The sequence below is a fragment of the Neophocaena asiaeorientalis genome, unplaced genomic scaffold (assembly GCF_003031525.2).
Source record: "Neophocaena asiaeorientalis asiaeorientalis breed wild unplaced genomic scaffold, Neophocaena_asiaeorientalis_V1.1 scaffold161, whole genome shotgun sequence".
NCBI classification, from domain to species: Eukaryota; Metazoa; Chordata; class Mammalia; order Artiodactyla; family Phocoenidae; genus Neophocaena; species Neophocaena asiaeorientalis.
Genome location: NW_020171987.1, coordinates 411155 through 428258, shown reverse-complemented (window position 1 = coordinate 428258; position 17104 = coordinate 411155). Strand labels below are relative to the sequence as shown.

At 41.0% G+C, this 17104-nt stretch overlaps 1 long non-coding RNA gene and 1 pseudogene across 1 annotated transcript; both read left to right on the top strand.

The window, feature by feature from the left end:
- Positions 1 to 1970: 1970 nt before the first annotated feature.
- LOC112401235 (high mobility group protein B3 pseudogene) lies at positions 1971 to 2938 on the top strand (annotated as a pseudogene).
- Positions 2939 to 9474: 6536 nt separating this feature from the next.
- Positions 9475 to 16612, top strand: LOC112401189 (uncharacterized). Its single transcript, XR_003003537.1, has 3 exons — positions 9475 to 14137; positions 15022 to 15140; positions 16447 to 16612. It is a non-coding gene; the product is annotated as an uncharacterized LOC112401189 (long non-coding RNA).
- Positions 16613 to 17104: the final 492 nt, after the last annotated feature.

The following is a 17104-nucleotide window of genomic DNA, read 5'->3' as shown; positions in this document are numbered from 1 at the left end:
TGTTGAGACTCTTTAGGCTTTCAAACTGGGAGGATTTTTTTCTATGTGTTTTGATTCTTCATCCATTATTCATTTAGGATACGCCGTTCAGCTCTGAGTACGTTCATTCAAGTGTTTATTGAGCACCTGCTATGCACCAGGAACTATTTTAGGTGCGTTTTAGAGCAACGAACAAAAGAGGCCAAGTCCCAGTCCTCATAGAGCTTACATCCATGAGTGAAGACCAGACAATAAAAGAATGAACAAATGCATACATGGTGTAGAGGGAATCAATGAAAATGCAGAGGCAATTAAGCAAATTTAAATTAGCCTCTTCACGTCTCTCCAAAATGCCATATCCATCCTCTTCTGGTTATCCTCCTGCCTTCACATTTGCTCCTGTGGTCAGTACAGCCTGTTACCAGGACTGTAGCCAGGTGACTTGTAATTGTTAGTAGCACCCCTTTTCATTCTCAGGAGTGGTCGCTTTGGAGGGTAAATAATATGGTCACCCTACCTAGCCCACAGCGGTCTCAAAGGCTGTGAGAGTTTACCAAAGTCGGCAAATGCTTCTGGAATAGTGGCCATTCATTCAAAAAGTGATTGCTATGGCAAAGCAAGCTCAGGCCTGGCCTGGGAATATGAGGGGTGGGGGAGGGCCCCCCATTCTCAGGAAGCTTACAGTTTGGCAGAGGAGGCAGACTCGAATTATGGCACTAATAAACACACAAACTAGGCTAAGGGCTATGAAAAGAGCTACATGCTTCTAGAAGGGTACCTTATGGGGCTTGGTGAGCAGGCCTAGAGGGTCACTGAACTTTTCCCTGAGGAGTGTTGGAGAAATATTTGAAGAATGAAGAGGAGCAATCCATGCACTGGAACAGCATGTGCAAAGGCTTTGAGGCAATACAGGAAATGAAAGGAGGCAAACAGGAGCGTCAGGCTGGAGAAGAACAGGAAAATGAGGCTGGAGAGCAGGCTGAGTGTATGATAGGGCAGTTTGGAATGCTGACCATATGGGTTTGCTAGGGCTCTTGGAACAAATTACCACAAACTCAGTAGTTTAAGCTGATAGAAACGTACTCTCTCACAGTTCAGGGGGCCAGAAGTCTGAAGTCCAGGTGTTGGCAGGGCCACACTCTCTCCAAAGGCACTTGGGGGGGATCCTTCCTTGCTTCTGGTCCCTGGTGCCTCCGATCTCTGCTTCTGTCTTCATGCGGCTTTCTCCTCTTTGTCTTACGAGGACACTTGTAATTTTTTTGGGTTTTTTTGGCTGTGCCACGTGGCATGCGGGATCTTAGTTCCCCCACCACGGCTCAAACCCGAGCCCCCTGAAGTGGTAGTGTGGAGTCTTAACCACTGGACTGCCAGGGAAGTCCCAGGACACTTATCATTGGATTTAGGGCCCACCCAGGTAATCCAAGATGATCTCATCTCAAGATCCTTAATTGTATCTGAAAAGACCCTTTTTCTAAATAAGATCAGGACTTGGTAATGTCTTTTCTGGGGCCACCATTCAACCCACTACACTAACCTTGCAGAGAAAAGAGACTTGGGAGGAGGTGAGAGTTATTAATAAACCTCCCCCCTGACATATTAAGTGGAGTAAAAATTCAGTAGACTCTGTGTAAACCATGAACCTATTTAGTTAAAAATATGTGTATTGGTATGTTCATTTATAAATAGAATTGTTTCTAGGTGGAGGCATTACACTCTGATTTTCACTTCTTACCTTTGGTACTGTCAGATTAATTTATTTTAATTATTTTTGGCTGCATTGGGTTTTCGTTGCTGCATTCGGGCTTTCTCTAGTTGTGGTGAGCAGGGTTTACTCTTCGTTGCGGTGCGCGGGCTTCTCATTGCAGTGGTTTCTCTTGTTGTGGAGCACGGGCTCTAGGCGCGAGGGCTCAGTAGCTGTGGCTCACAGGCTCTAGAGAGCAGGTTCAGTAGTTGTGGCGTGTGGGCTTAGTTGCTCCATGGCATGTGGGATCTTCCCTGACCAGGGATCGAACCCCTGCATTGGCAGGCGGATTCTTAACCACTGTGCCACCAGAGAAGCCCCTGTCATATTATTTTTAAATACTTTTTATAATTGGAAAAACCCTACAAAGCTCTTTATAGTTTAAAAAAAGCTTTTATTGGGATATCTGAAAAGACTTAGTGACTAGGTAGGAGGTTTTTTTCCTGTTCCTATTGATAGAAGTATTTGAGGAAAGGGACAAACTGTGGAAGGAGGTTCAATTAGAAACTTGAACTTTAAAGGTAGCTGGAATTGATTTAAAATAAGTTATGGAGCGCACAGCTGTGGAGCGCTGAGCCACGCGTCACGCCCTGCGCTGCCCAGACTAGCGAACAATACAGTCAAGATGGCTAAAGGTGACCCAAGAAACCAAAGGGCAAGATGTCTGCTTATGCCTTCTTTGTGCAGATGTGCAGAGAGGAACATAAGAAGAAAAACCCCGAGGTCCCTGACAATTTTGCAGAATTTTCCAAGAAGTGCTCTGAGTGGTAGAAGACAATGTCTTGGAAAGAGAAGTCTAAATTTGATGAAATGGCAAAGGCAGATAAAGTGCTCTATGATCGGGAAATGAAGGATTACGGACTAGCTAAGGGAGGCAAGAAGAAGAAGGACCCGAATGCCCCCAAGAGGCCACCGTCTGGATTTTTCCTGTTCTGTTCCGAATTCCGCCCCAAGGTCAAATCTACAAACCTTGGCATCTCTATTGGACATGTGGCAAAGAAGCTGGGCGAGATATGTAATAACTTAAGTGACAGCGAGAAGCAGCCATATATCAAAAAGGCAGCGAAGCTGAAGGAGAAATACGAGAAGGATGTCTCAGACTATAAGTCTAAAGGGAAGTTTGATGGCGCCAAGGGTCCTGCTAAAGTTGCCCGGAAAAAGGTGGAAGAGGAAGATGAAGAAGACGAGGACGAAGAGGAGGAGGAGGAGGATGAATCAAAAAAGGGGCTTCCCTGGTGGCGCAGTGGTTGAGAGTCCGCCTGCCGATGCAGGGGACACGGGTTCGTGCCCCGGTCCGGGAGGATCCCACATGCCGCGGAGCGGCTGGGCCCGTGAGCCTTGGCCGCTGAGCCTGCGCGTCCGGAGCCTGTGCTCCGCAACGGGAGAGGCCACAACAGTGAGAGGCCCGCGTACCGCAAAAAAAAAAAAAAAAAAAAAAAAAAATTAAAATAGAGGCACATACGAATTTATTTCTAATGTTTGAAACTTTACTCCTAAGCCCTGTCTCTGGGGAAACTGCTGGTAACACACTTGCTGTCATTTAGAATCCAAGCGCTTATGATCTCCCCCTCATTTTCCACCTGCCTTCACACACTCAGCTGGCTATCTCTTCCCTTTTTGTCACTCTAGAGCATCTATTCCAAATGGTAAACAAGAGAAACACTACCCTCTCGATTTCACCTATAGATTTTTTGGGAAGGAGTGTGAAAGGAGAAAATGACTGTTTCTAGCTTATTTGTAAAGTTTAAAATTTAAGGCTACCTCTATTTCTAGTAACCACAGATAATCAAGGCTGGTTTATAAGAACGATGTATTTTTGTTTTTTGCTTTATATATATATATATTTATTTGAAGTTTTGTCGATGTACAACAGTGTGTTAGTTTCAGGTGTACTATATAGTGATTTCACATTTCCATACATTATGAGATGATCACCACAATAAGTCTAATAATCACCTGTCCCCACACAAAGTTATTACAGTATTATTGACCATATCCTTATGCTGTATATTACATCCCCGTTGCTTATTTATTTTATAACTGGAGGTCTGTACCTCTTAACCTCCTTCATTTGCCCAGCCCTCTACCACCCTATGGCAGCCACCCACTTGTTCTTTGTATCTATGAGTTTTTGTTTTGGGCAACACATATTTGTTATTCTACAGCAAACCTATAATCCACGTGGCTGTATAATGTTACTAACCTTTTTTCCATTTCTTAAATGGGTCAAAGTAGTCTAATTATCAGGTCTGTAATTAAAGAGTCAAATCATGAAAAACTAGTACACTATAATCAGATTAATTAAAGAGTTTTGTTTTTGACTATCATAGTAGAGAACTAGACCTGACTGAAAATTAAATTGTACTTGGGTATGCATGAGTGTCTTGAAATTTGTATGATGAAAAGAAAGTACTTTGGAGAAATAAATTCCGGAGTAATGAAGTCAGCTGATAGCATCTTATGCTGTGAACTCACTCCCCAACAGATGGTGCTAGCTCACCTCTAGTGAGAGCTCTTCTGGTCTACCCTCCCTTAAAATGTACCATGACCTTGATGGTGAAAACTGATGTGATGATTGGAATAGAATGTATTGTTAACCTTCTTCTATTGCCCCTGAACGTTGGCTTTTAAGACCTCATTCCACACAACCCAGTTGGAGAATCTATGGTCATATCCTCTTGTGAATTTGATTTCTTCCATGGTAGCTATAGGAAATCATTCTAAACGTCATTTATATGATAACAATGGATATTATTTAACTTTTTCAGAAAAGTCAGTTACAGAAGGCCTTTCACTTTAGGTATATATCCCCCAAAATGACATTGAATCTTGAAAATGTTGAAGGTGGGTGTTTCTTCCTAACTTAATTTGACAAATATTTAGTGACGATCTACTGTATATTAAACATAGTACTAGGAACTGGGGATGAAAATAGAAGTTATGCCTCCTGCTTCTGAAGGACCTAGCCCAGTGTTTCCCAGAGTTAAGTCATTTTCACATATCCTACGAGAATTTTGCCATAATGATGCACTTTGTTACCATTATATGCTTACTATTTTTCTTTATCTCACTTTTATTTTAAAAGAAAAATCTATCATCAATATTAATTTTTCCTAGAAATACAATTGATTTTATGTGTTGACCATGTTATCTTTTTAAAAATATTTTATTTATTTATTTTGGCTGCGCCAGGTCTTTGTTGTGGCACGTGGGATCTTTTAGTTGTGGCATGCAGGCTTTTTAGTTGTGGCATGTGGACTTCTTAGTTGCAGCATGCATGTGGGATCTAGTTCCCCAACCAGGGAATGAACCCAGGCCCCCTGCATTGGGAGCACAGAGTCTTACCCACTGGACCACCAGGGAAATCACTCATCAATATTCATTTTTAAAGTTTCATAGACAGAAAGTAATCATCAGAAAATATCATGAAGAAATATATAAATTCTAGCCAATTATTGTTATCTACAAAGTTTTAAGCTTGAGGCCTGCTCTCTCTTAAAAAAGGGAAATTAATCACACAATAATAGAGAGATGTTAAAGCCATAAGCACAAAACTAAAACTTCCTCCCTAAAGTATTAAAAAGGGGATAACTCTCACACTATGCAATTCAATATTTAACGTCATATCAGTGTAACACGTAAAACCATCTACAGTACCACTAATGGTAAGTGCCCAACACTTTGGGGGACACTCTAGCTAGAGAGAGATGCATGTAAACAAATCATTATTATATAGTTTCATTAGTGCTATGTAAAGACATTTGGAATACTGTGTAGGATATGATGGAAACAGATTAGTCCTCTGTAGGGAAAGGAGACTGCAATTTATTTTAGAGAAAATGATGTTTGAGATATTTATTGAAGGATGAATACAAATTTACCAAGAAATAGAAAAATCAGGGCGTTTCAGAGAAAGTGAACCAGATGAGAAAAGGCACAGTGTGGCGGGAGCAGTACGGTGTGCTGAACTATGGGAGAGGGAAGAATGAATGTTAAAGAGGTTGGAATGGAAACCAGGAGACAAATTTTTAGAGGATCTGTATGTATACCATGCCAAAGAGCTTTGGCTTAATCCTTCTGGCAATGGGACTCCATCACAAGTTTTTAAGCAGGGGATTATGAAGATCAGATCTGTGTTTCATAAGGATGATTCTGACAGAAATGCAGAGCATGAGTTGGAAGGAGTAGTGAAGTAGAAACTGGTATAAGCAGATCAGTTGAAAGGTTCTTGCATGTGATAAGTTTTCTCTCTCTCTTTTCTTTTTTTCATATGTCTGGGAGTACATTCTTTTATTTATTTATTTGCGTTGGGTCTTTGTTGCTGCACACAGTCTTTCTCTAGTTGCATCGAGAGGGGGCTACTCTTTGTTGCGGTGCGTGGGCTTCTCATTGCAGTGGTTTCTCTTGTTGAGGAGCTTGGGCTTTAGGCACGCGGTCTTCAGTAGTTGTGGCACATGGGCTCAGTAGTTGTGGCGCATGGGCTTAGTTGCTCCGTGGCATGTGGGATCTTCCTGGACCAGGGATCAAACCCATGTCCTCTGCATTGGCAGGTGGATTCTTAACCACTGCGCCACCAGGGAAGTCCCTGATATGTTTTCTCTTTAAAAATATATGTATTTCTTAAGTCAGATAGAGAAAGACAAATAGTATATGATCTCACTTACATATGGGTTCTTAAAAAATGGAGCTCACAGATTCGGAGAACAGATTGGTGGTTACCATTTTCACTCAACAAAATGAGTGAAGGTGATCAAAAGGTACAAATCTCCAGTTAGAAGAAAATAAATCCTGGGGATGTAATGTGCAGCATGGTGAATATAGTTCACAATACTGTATTATATATTTGAAAGTTGCTAGAAGGGTAGATCTTAAAAGTTCTCATCATAAGAAAACAAAAATTTGTATCTATGTGTGGTAATGCATGTTAACTATACTTTTTGTGATAATCATTTCACAATATGTACATATATCAAATCATTGTGTTATATGCCTAAAACTAATACAGTGTTATATGTCAAATATATCTCAACTTAAATAATACTTCTTAGCTTTGTTCACTGAAAAGGCTTAGAAACAATGACCAGTCAGTAGCACTCAGCACCCCGAGCACAAACTATGGTCTCTAAATATCATTTTCTCCTCAAAGGAGCCATGACTTTGAACGAGTGCCTAATGTCAGGTCTGGGGCAGGAAATGTACAAGATAAACCCAGAATAACTTGTCACATCAGAAGGAAAGAAGCCATCAAAGCCTTCTGGGGTCCGGTCAAAAGGATTCAAAAGACAATACTAGCTAAAGAAGGGATAATTTGAGTATTGATAATAATAGTAACTGCAACGAATTAAAACATATCAAATATCTGTAAGAGTGCAAGGTCATACGTACACTAAAAAGCAAGTCTAATTGATCACCTTTTAAGCCTAACTTTTCTGTACAGATTTATACCTCAGGGAAACCCAAATGGTTGATGAGGGAAGTTTTCTTTCCCAAAGTATTTCAGTCAGTAAAATAAAGGAGGGGGCTGGGAGGAGGTGGAGTGAATGGGGAGCAAGAGGGGTGGGCTGATGTCCAATCATGTGCGCCTGTACAATGGCATTCGACTCAGAACGAAAGAAGGGGTGACCACCATGGGTGAACCCCAAACACATGATGTTGAGCAAAAGAATCCAGATACAAAAGAATACATTCTGCATGATGCCATTTGTATGAAGTTCAGAAAGAGTCCAAATTAATATATGTCAATAAAAATCAAAGAGATGATTGCCTTTAGGGAGTAGGGACTCCTGGAAGGGCGAATGAGGGAACTTTCTGAAGGTGATGAAAGTGTTCTATATCTACATTGGCATATTGGTTATACAGGTGTATATAGTTGTCAAAAGTCATCAAAGCATATACATTTACGATATGAATACATCACAGTGTGTGTATATATATATATATATACATATTTTTTTTAAATTTTAATTTATTTTTTGGCTGCATTGGGTCTTCATTGCTGTGCTCAGGCTTTATCTAGTTGCGGTGCGCAGGCTTCTCATTGCGGTGGCTTCTCTTGTTGTGGAGCACAGGCTCTAGGCACGTGGGCTTCAGTAGTTGTGGCTCGCGGGCTCTAGAGCACAGGCTCAGTAGTTGTGGCGCTCGGACTTAGCCACTCTGCGGCATGTGGAATCCTCCCGGACCAGGGATCCAACCCATGTCCCCTGGCTTGGCAGGCAGATTCTCAACCACTGTGCCACCAGGGAAGTCCCTTATATTTTACCTTAATAAAAATGTTTCAGGACTTCCCTGGTGGTCCAGTGGTTACGACTCTGAGCTTCCACTGCAGGGGGCATGGGTTCCATCCCTGGTCAGGGAATTAAGATCTCGCATGCTGTGCAATGCAGCTGAGAAATAAAAAGTTTCATAATTTTTTCTTAATTAAGAAGAGAAGAGGGGTAGTGGGCAGTAATTTTGAGAAACTTTTTAAAGTTGATCTCTCCATTCTCTGGGCCAGCTCCACTGTGGCCTGCTTAGGCTGCCAGTGTGGGATGTTGCGGGGGTTAAGTAGAGGGATCTCAGAAGTTTTCGTGAGCTGGGAGAGGTGTGGTTACTCCATAGAGCTCTGTGGTGGGCTTCAGTGCCATGGAAGGGCTTCAAGCCACCACAGAGCTTGGCTTCAGGCATCCTTGGAAAGCCACAAGCAGTGGTGGTGGAGCCATGGCTGGATGATGGGAATCCGGGCCCTGCCCTCTGCAGCCTCCAGCCAGAGTCCATGGTGTGTGTGCCTGTCATCGGCTTTTTAGTGGGTCTCATATTTGTTTAGACTTGTCTAGTTGTCTGGAAGCTGGCGTCATGTGAAATGCTGCTTTCACAATGCTGGCTGAAATTTCACAAACATTGGCATAACAAATTCAAGAGAAGTGTCAACTCCTTGGCAAGGATGGCACTGTTCAAAGGGGGACTGTAACAACTGAGTCATCTTTGGAGGATATTAGCCTAGAGAAAGAGTCAACAAAAATTCAGAGCCTGGCGGACACCTATGGAATGCTGACGAGTACCAACTCTATCCTGAAGGAGGAAATAATAAAATAATACTTCCCTAATAAAAGAAGTAGATGAAAGATCCAGACACTCAAGAAAAAAGGAGCTGATGGCTGAAGCTGCAAGAATGATCTGGTCACTGAACTAGGAGTCACCACATCACAATAAATTTTCCAAACAATAACTCCCTGTTGTCCCTCCAGATGGTGGCCTTGTGCTGCTAGGCCACATTCACCCACCTCCCTCTAATACGTTATCGTCACTCCAGATGCAAGCAGTTCCTGTAGAGACCTCCTTTTCCTTCTCATCCTCCTCTGGGAAGAGCTTATAGAGCCCCCTTCTTGGGCAGGAGTTTCTCCTCTACCCTCAAATCCTAAAAACAGAAGTGAGTTCCTTTGAAGTTAGTCCGAACTTCAAATGAACCGACTATTGGAACCAACATCAAGAAACTAGAAACTTAAAATCAGGTCTCTTCAAAATGAATTTTAATCTCATTTGTTAGCATTTTAAAAACTTAAAGGGGGAGGCTTCCCTGGTGGCTCAGTGGTTGAGAGTCCACCTGCCGATGCAGGGGACACGGGTTCGTGCCCCGGTCCGGGAAGATCCCACATGCTGTGGAGCGGCAGGGCCCGTGAGCCATGGCCGCTGAGCCTGCGCGTCTGGAGCCTGTGCTCCGCAACGGGAGAGGCCACAACAGTGAGAGGCCCTCGTACCACACAAGAAAAAGACAAAAACAAAAACTTAAAGGGCCATACTTGTGCTCATAATAACAATCAATAGAACTTTAGTTCTCAGAATAGGGTTTGTAAAATTATTTTTATATAAATGTTATAATTATTTTTACTTAATTTTTCTCTATACATAATATAAATATTATGTTTTATTTAATTATACATGCAGTTTATCAATAGCATACAATTCCAAGAGGATTCTATAGTTCTTTAGAGGGTCCCAAGCAGGACTGAGCCTGAGCTGTACAGGGTGATAACCATTCAATGACACACATTTTATTGGCTTTCTCTCTTTGCCTGTATCACTCTCCATTTTCTGGGATTACCTTCCAAATAAGTTACATGCACCTGAGAGTATGTCTCCGGCTCTGCTTTCAGGGGAAACTAAGCTAAGACGGACATTGTAATGTACAGCCAGCCACACAATATATAACTAGGCCCTTCGGGCTGACTTGCCCTTGCCTTCTACTACAAGGGGTGTGGACACTGTCATCAATAAATGAAGCTTAGTCACATCTTTCTGAACTGTAGTCCCCGTTGTTAGAAAGACAGCATGTAATAGGGACAGTGTCGTCTCCAGGAAGTGGATGCCTCTGGTCCATGAATTCTCTAGACCCCTCCCATCCTGCCCCCTTTCACACGTTCCTGAATGTATTGGTCACATTAAATCAATGAGACTAACTGAGCTGCTCCTTCCTTATTCCACTGTTTCTCTGACATCACCCAGGAAATTACTGGAACCTTTGGTCTTAGCTGTCCCTCAACTGTGGTGCCGTCTCAACCAGTGTCTGCCAGGCTAGTAATTCGTTTTCAGTAGAGAAGTAGCAAGCAGCTACATTGGGTAATTTTAGGGGCCAAGAGCCTCGAGTTCTACACTTAAGCCAATCCTGATATACGTCAGAGACCATCTCATTAGAGCATTTATTGCACCCCATCAATCTTGTGGTGCAGTAAACAAGACCAAGCAGAGTACAGCATAGAATACCAAGCATGAACACTGTTTTTTTTTTTTTTTTAATCACCTGCAGCCTTTCAGGCCAACATATGCTTCTCTGAACTGAGAGCTTTGGAAGTAGCATAAATGTTAGTTGCAAGCATCTCTGGGACTTATGCTCACAGGCCTTTAGATTGCCAATAAAGGCGATCTTGCAGAGACATTCTTAAAAGTCTAGTGATTTTTGGCTCTCTGTTCTTATTTAAGAGAGAAACATCAAAAATGGCTTGGAAACTTGGCCAGGATGTTAACTAGCGGCTTCACTGTACAGTTTACTGTAGACCTGTACTCAGGCCTTACTTTGTAGATGCCCAAATGTTAGCGTCTGTAGGGTTTTTTTCTCTTGGGCTAGTTTTCTGTTTGTTTGTACTGTTGTTATTTTTCTGTATTTCAGGAGAGGGTGTAAACCTGGCTGCTATTATTCTAGGAGCTGAGTAAGGGCAGGGGACTAAAGTTCTCACAACTCAGTATGTAAAATTTAACTCTACCTCCCTATTTTACCTTTTGTCTTACTTCCCTGAAATATTCCTGAGGCTAGAGCTCTGTTTCGATTTTTCCAGTGAGAATACCTGGAATGTCTTCTTCTGTTGGGGTGGGAAAGGTTTAGGTGCCTGGCTATGCAATGTTAGGGCTGGCATCTAGAGAGCTAGCTGCTTTTTATTAGACTTTCAACTAATCTTGTTTTTAATCCACACCCCATTCAAAGTGACAGGTGCCTCCAATTCTGCAGCCGTTCTTGTCTTGCTTTATGGCTTTTCCAATGGCAGATGCTTACATTTCAGCTTTCTCTGCTTTTTTAAGTTTCCACTTGTCCACCTGTTTGCCATGTTCCAAGTTGTATTCTAGCAGCAAATCACCTATCTGAAAAGACTACCTATCTCAGCCTCCTTTGCATATAGTTCTGGCCAAAGGGGAAATGCTATGAGAAACATCAGGAATGGTCCCTTAACGGGATTTGATTCGGCTGTGGAGCACATCCTTTTATCCTTCTCTTCTCCCTTCTTCCTACTGCCTGGAATGTGGACATGATAGCTAGAACGCCAGCAATTATCCTGAACTCATGAGGGAACCTTGAGGAAGGAAGCCACATACTGAGGATGACAGAGCAGAAATATAGGAGCCTTGGTCCCTGGTGGCTGTGGAGTTACCCCAGACTAACAGCAGACTTCTTTTATACTAACAGTAATTCTGATAAATTCTATCATGTACAATTTCCTTCAAAAGAGGGGGAAAAACTATGATACATTGATAATTGTGTACATTGCATTACTGAGTATGTTGCCGACAGGACAGAACTTCTTTTTGACCAGGAGGATAAAAATAGACTTCTCTCTCCCTAACAATTTTACATATCTAGTGATTGGAAGAATTTCCAATAGACTGACTCATACCTCCTTTCCTTTTAATCTTTGTATATATGGTGCCATCCACTGCAGTATAAAGTCACATTGCAATGTAACCTCTGGCCCTGCACCTCTACATGACAGGATCCCAGGTGAGTTGGCACAGAGGGCAGTAGGAATATTCCTGGGAGCCATTTCTATTCCTGGATGGCTAGCAATACTTACCTCTACACAGAAATACTGCACCACACATAATCACATTCCACGAAACCCAAACCAATGTATGCTCAGTTCAACTTCCCATTAACTGGATCCCATTAACTGGCCACATTGTGGCCATTCCAGTGTGACATGACTAAGGGAAGTCTATCAGAAGGAACACCAGAATGGAAGGAAATAGAGGTCTTAACTGATCGTGATGGAAATATCTTCGGCGAATTTTACTCAAACATATGACCACATGAGATCATTTCTAGGCCCTTAATGGGCTTGGAAGGAGTCTGTGTAAGTGAGGGACCCTGAAGCTTAAGCTCCATTAGCTTCACAGTATATTTGCCTTGGGTAGGACAGGTGGAATAACATTTAACAAACAGGAGCACTTAGTTTATTTATGCCGTTGCAACCACAGTACCAGAAGAAACAACAGTCACTATGCCCAAAATTTCTTGTGTTGAATGGGACTTGGGGACATTCTTTTATTCACAAACCCAACACTTCTCTGTGGTCTTAATCACTGGCTTCTGCATAAATTCCTCCCAAATTTCACTTCTGTTTCTCCTTCTTTTTTTTTTTGTGGTTGCAGGAACTTCAAACTGTGAGGTCTCATCCTCTTTGTTGGACCTATTTCCAAGTATCTTGCTGACCAAGACACATTCTTAGCAAATGAGTCATGTTTACCTAAACCTGCTAATTCAGTACAATTTATTTCTAACTTATTAATACACAAAGTAGTTTTCAAACACATATATCCACATGATGTTTTAATCCTTTATATAACTTCTATCCAGATATATCATGCAAAATTTTATACTCAGAAAAGTTCCATGTTTTATATACTTATTAATTTTATAAATTTCCTCAGAATATATTCTTCTTTTGATCAATTCTACACTTCATTATAAGTTAAAGAAAATGGCAGTGTAGCAATGGGATGGTGGATGATTTCTCTGGTATGAGTAGCAGAGGCTAAAAGTAGAACCATTACTACAGTACTTTCACCTTACAGAGCAGTCGATATTTTTCATAAGATTTTTCCTCTGGATTGTTCTGCCAGCTTTTTAGGTTTTTCAACCTCCACAGGCTTGCTGTACTATCAGAATCGTGGGTTGGTTTAGCTGATTCTCTGTAGAGAATAACTGCTAATAATTGCTGTTTCAGAAAGCAAGTCAACCAAAGTTAACTAACAAACACTTGCTGAGATTCTATCTTGATTTAAAAATATACAATAAAGCTAATGGAAATATTAGTACTGTCCAAAAGGGACATAAGAAGCACTTTATAGAAAGAATTTAGGAATCTGAAACTAGATTCTAGGTTAAGGTTTGAGGAGTTTGTTTATTTCACAGTGTTCGTATGTGAAGATCAAATTCTCTTGGCTTAGCAGCTGTGATGGGTCATCCTATTGTGCAATGTAGAAACTCGGGTTTAATATGATCTCACATAAAACTCATTTAGCCATTAATTGAAAATAGACAAATAGGCTGGTCATGGCTTGGCAATTTGGGCCTTTTTACTTATTTAATTTAGCCTAGTTTGTTTTCTTCAACTTCACCTTCATTGTGCATTCCTGGGTTAAAAAAATGCATATTTGTTTGTGTGTTTAATTGTATTTATTGCATTTAATTTTAAATGCAATTACATTTTAATTAAAAAAATAAAGCTATTTAAATAAGACTACAGCAGTAGTAACATTTCACAGCTGCAAAATGTCTCCTTATTCCCCCTCTTTTTCTCTGTCTCCCCTTCATACACATTGCATTGTTTCTCTCAATAGTTTCTCTAGTATTCTAAAATTATGTGGTATAAGGTCTGTCTCTTTTAATGATGAATATAAACCTTGGACATTTCAGTGTAGTAACTTTGACTTCAGGCCTTTTATTCCCACTTCAAATATAATTTTGGTTCACTTCCATTCAGTGGTATACACTGTTCCACGATTAACTTTGTTCTGTGCTGAGCTCTGGTACTAAATGTTATGTTCAAATCTGGGCTTCAAAGCTTTCAAAGCAACATGATAGATCCATATTACATGTCCTCATGATTGCAGATCTCGGCATGGTCAAGTGTTCCTGGAGAAAGAAGCTGACCTCTTGGCAACAACAACTCTTGGGTAAAATTATAAACTAATTTTGGACAAGAAAAAAAACAAGAGCATCAATTGCTACCATTTGGTATGAGTTAGACAATGATAAAATATTTGTTTTTGTGAAATGATAATAGAAGTGACATTCTAGATTTTAAAAAATTGGCCAGCTATATTTGCCTGAAAAAATTAAAATATTGAATGAAATATCTCTTCTCTCATAATTCAGCTTGACCAAATTTTTCTCCTAAGCCATATTAATTTATAACAAATGAAGCTAGTTTTGGTGAAGCTGAGTAGCTTATAATAATAACAATAATTAAATTTTGTTAGTTGACATAAAATGTATTAGAGCAAATAGGACTGAAATGCAGCTTTTGAGGAACACTTTAATCTGATTCATATTTGTCACTATGAAAAAACATGAAATTTCAAGGAATGATCTCTTGAAAGGAAATGAACATTTTCAATTCTAATGTTATCATAAATGTATATTAAGAATTTTTAATTTCTCAAGAAAAATACTCAGGAAGCCCTTATGAAAAATTTATCTAATTCTGTTAGGTGTTTACCATACGTGTCTCTTTTTAGAAATACTTATTATTATAGCCTATAATGAAATATCAGAATAAATCATCTGCTTTACTGATATGTAGTTAGCTTGGACTGCTGGTGTTTGGTATGTGTTATGGACTGAACTGTGTTCCCCCAAATTCATAGGTTTAAGCCCTGACCCCCAGTGTGATTGTCTTTGGAGATAGGACCTTTAGGGAAGTAATAAAGGTTAAATGAGGTCATAAGGATGGACTCCTTATCTAATAGGATTGGTGTCCTTATAAGTAGAGGAAAAGACACCAGATACCTCTCTTTTTCTCTTTCTCCACCCTACTCCCTCTCTTCCTCCCCAGCAGAGATGGAAGGTCATTTGAGGACAAAGTGAGAAAATGGCTGTCTGCAAGCCAGGAAGAGAGACCTCACCAAATACCAATCCTGACAGCAACTTGATCTTGGACTTCTAGCCTCCAGAGCGGTGAGTAAATAAATTTCTGTTGTTCAAGCTACCTAGCCTCTGGTATTTTGTTATGGCAGCCTGGGCAGATTAATATAGTAGATAAAGGCACAATACAGATATAAAAGGGCTGTACATTCTATAAAATTCTGAATCTGCAGATTGGCAAGGTCTGATGTGATGCACAGTGTGGAGATGGCAGCACCAGATTTACCCTGGAAAGCATCAAAATACCACTTTTGAACAGAGGCGATATTTCCAGTTAAAACATTACAACATAAGTAATTTGATGGTGGTGATGCATCGACTTCATTCAGCTGGTCACTAAATTACAGATGCTAACAGTATTTCAAGAACTGCAGAAGAGACTGGGGACGTGCAATTTCTATTATTGTTGATATTTCGATTATTGTAGAAATTCTATTATTTTCTTTCAAAGCACTTTGGATGCCTGGACTTTTGCAAATGGAGAGATGCAAGGCAAGGGCTTGATACTCTTATAATTAACATTTTTGAGTGCTTACATGATTATACATGCCAGGCCCTGTTCCAAGTGTTTACATAAACTGACTTTGTTTAATTCAGATAACAACCTACCTGTGAGATTGCTATATAGGGACCATTACTTCCATTTTACAGATGAGGAAATGTTTACGATGTATTACATTTAAAGATCAGAGGGACTTCCCTAGTGGTGCAGTGGTAAAGAAGCCGCCTGCCAATGCAGGGGACATGGGTTCGATCCCTGGTCCGGGAAGATCCCACATGCCACGGAGCAACTGTGTGCCTGTGTGTCACAACTACTGAAGCCCACATAATCTAGGGCCCGCGTGCCACAACTACTCAGCCCACATGCTGCAACTACTGAACCCCGCATGCCTAGAGCCCGTGCTCTGCAACAAGAGAAGCCACCACAATGAGAAGCCCACGCACTACAATGAGGAATAGCCCCCGCTCGCCACAACTAGGGAGAAAGCCTGCTCGCAGCAACGAAGACCCAACACAGCCAAAAATTTTTAAAAATAATAATAAATAAAAATCAGAAATAAGGAAAATGATATTTAAAAAGAAATTAAGAGAGCAAAAGGGAGCGTGGGGATGGGAGGAAACAATCAGAATCTAGGTTGTGCTACGTCCTTTTTTCTCCCCACCCACGATCAACTAAATCACAGTGAAAAGCATGTCTTACTAGTAAATTGTGCTTTGAAAAAGAAAATATTTTATTGAAGCAGATAAGCAGCATGATTAAAGAATGGGATCCTAGGGGAGTATCTTTACCCTAGAATGGGTCTTACCCATAACTGAGTCTAATCTCCTCATTTTACAGGTGAGAACCTGAAGGACCCAAGGAGACACGGGTAAAGTGTCAAGGACCTGGATGAGATCCATCTCTTGTTGCTACGTAAACAGAGGCTACACAATTCACAGGCATGTTTTTAAAATGCAAACTCGGGCTTCCCTGGTGGTGCAGTGGTTAAGAATCTGCCTGCCAATGCAGGGGACACGGGTTCGAGCCCTGGTCTGGTAAGATCCCACAGGCCGCGGAGCAACTAAGCCCGTGAGCCACAACTACTAAGCCTGCGCATCTGGAGCCTGTGCTCCGCAACAGGAGAGGCCGCGACAGTGAGAGGCCCGCGCACCGCGATGAAGAGTGGGCCCCGCTCGCCGCAACTGGAGAAAGTCCTCGCACAGAAACGAAGACCCAACACAGCCAAAAAATAAATAAATTTAAAAATGCAAACTCAACTATAATGTTACCATAACCACTAATATTCAAATGTTCTCAGCTACTTCTTAAGCTAAGCTAGGAACTATCCCTAGAGTTGAGCAGAGTCCCCTGAAACCTTTTAACTTGGAAATCACCATGCTATGGGAGAAATATCTACAGCACTTGGAAAGGCTTTGAAGTTCTCGCAGGCACTTCTTTTTCAATAAGCCACTTTACTGAGGTATGAATGTCATACAAAGAGCTATACATATTTCAC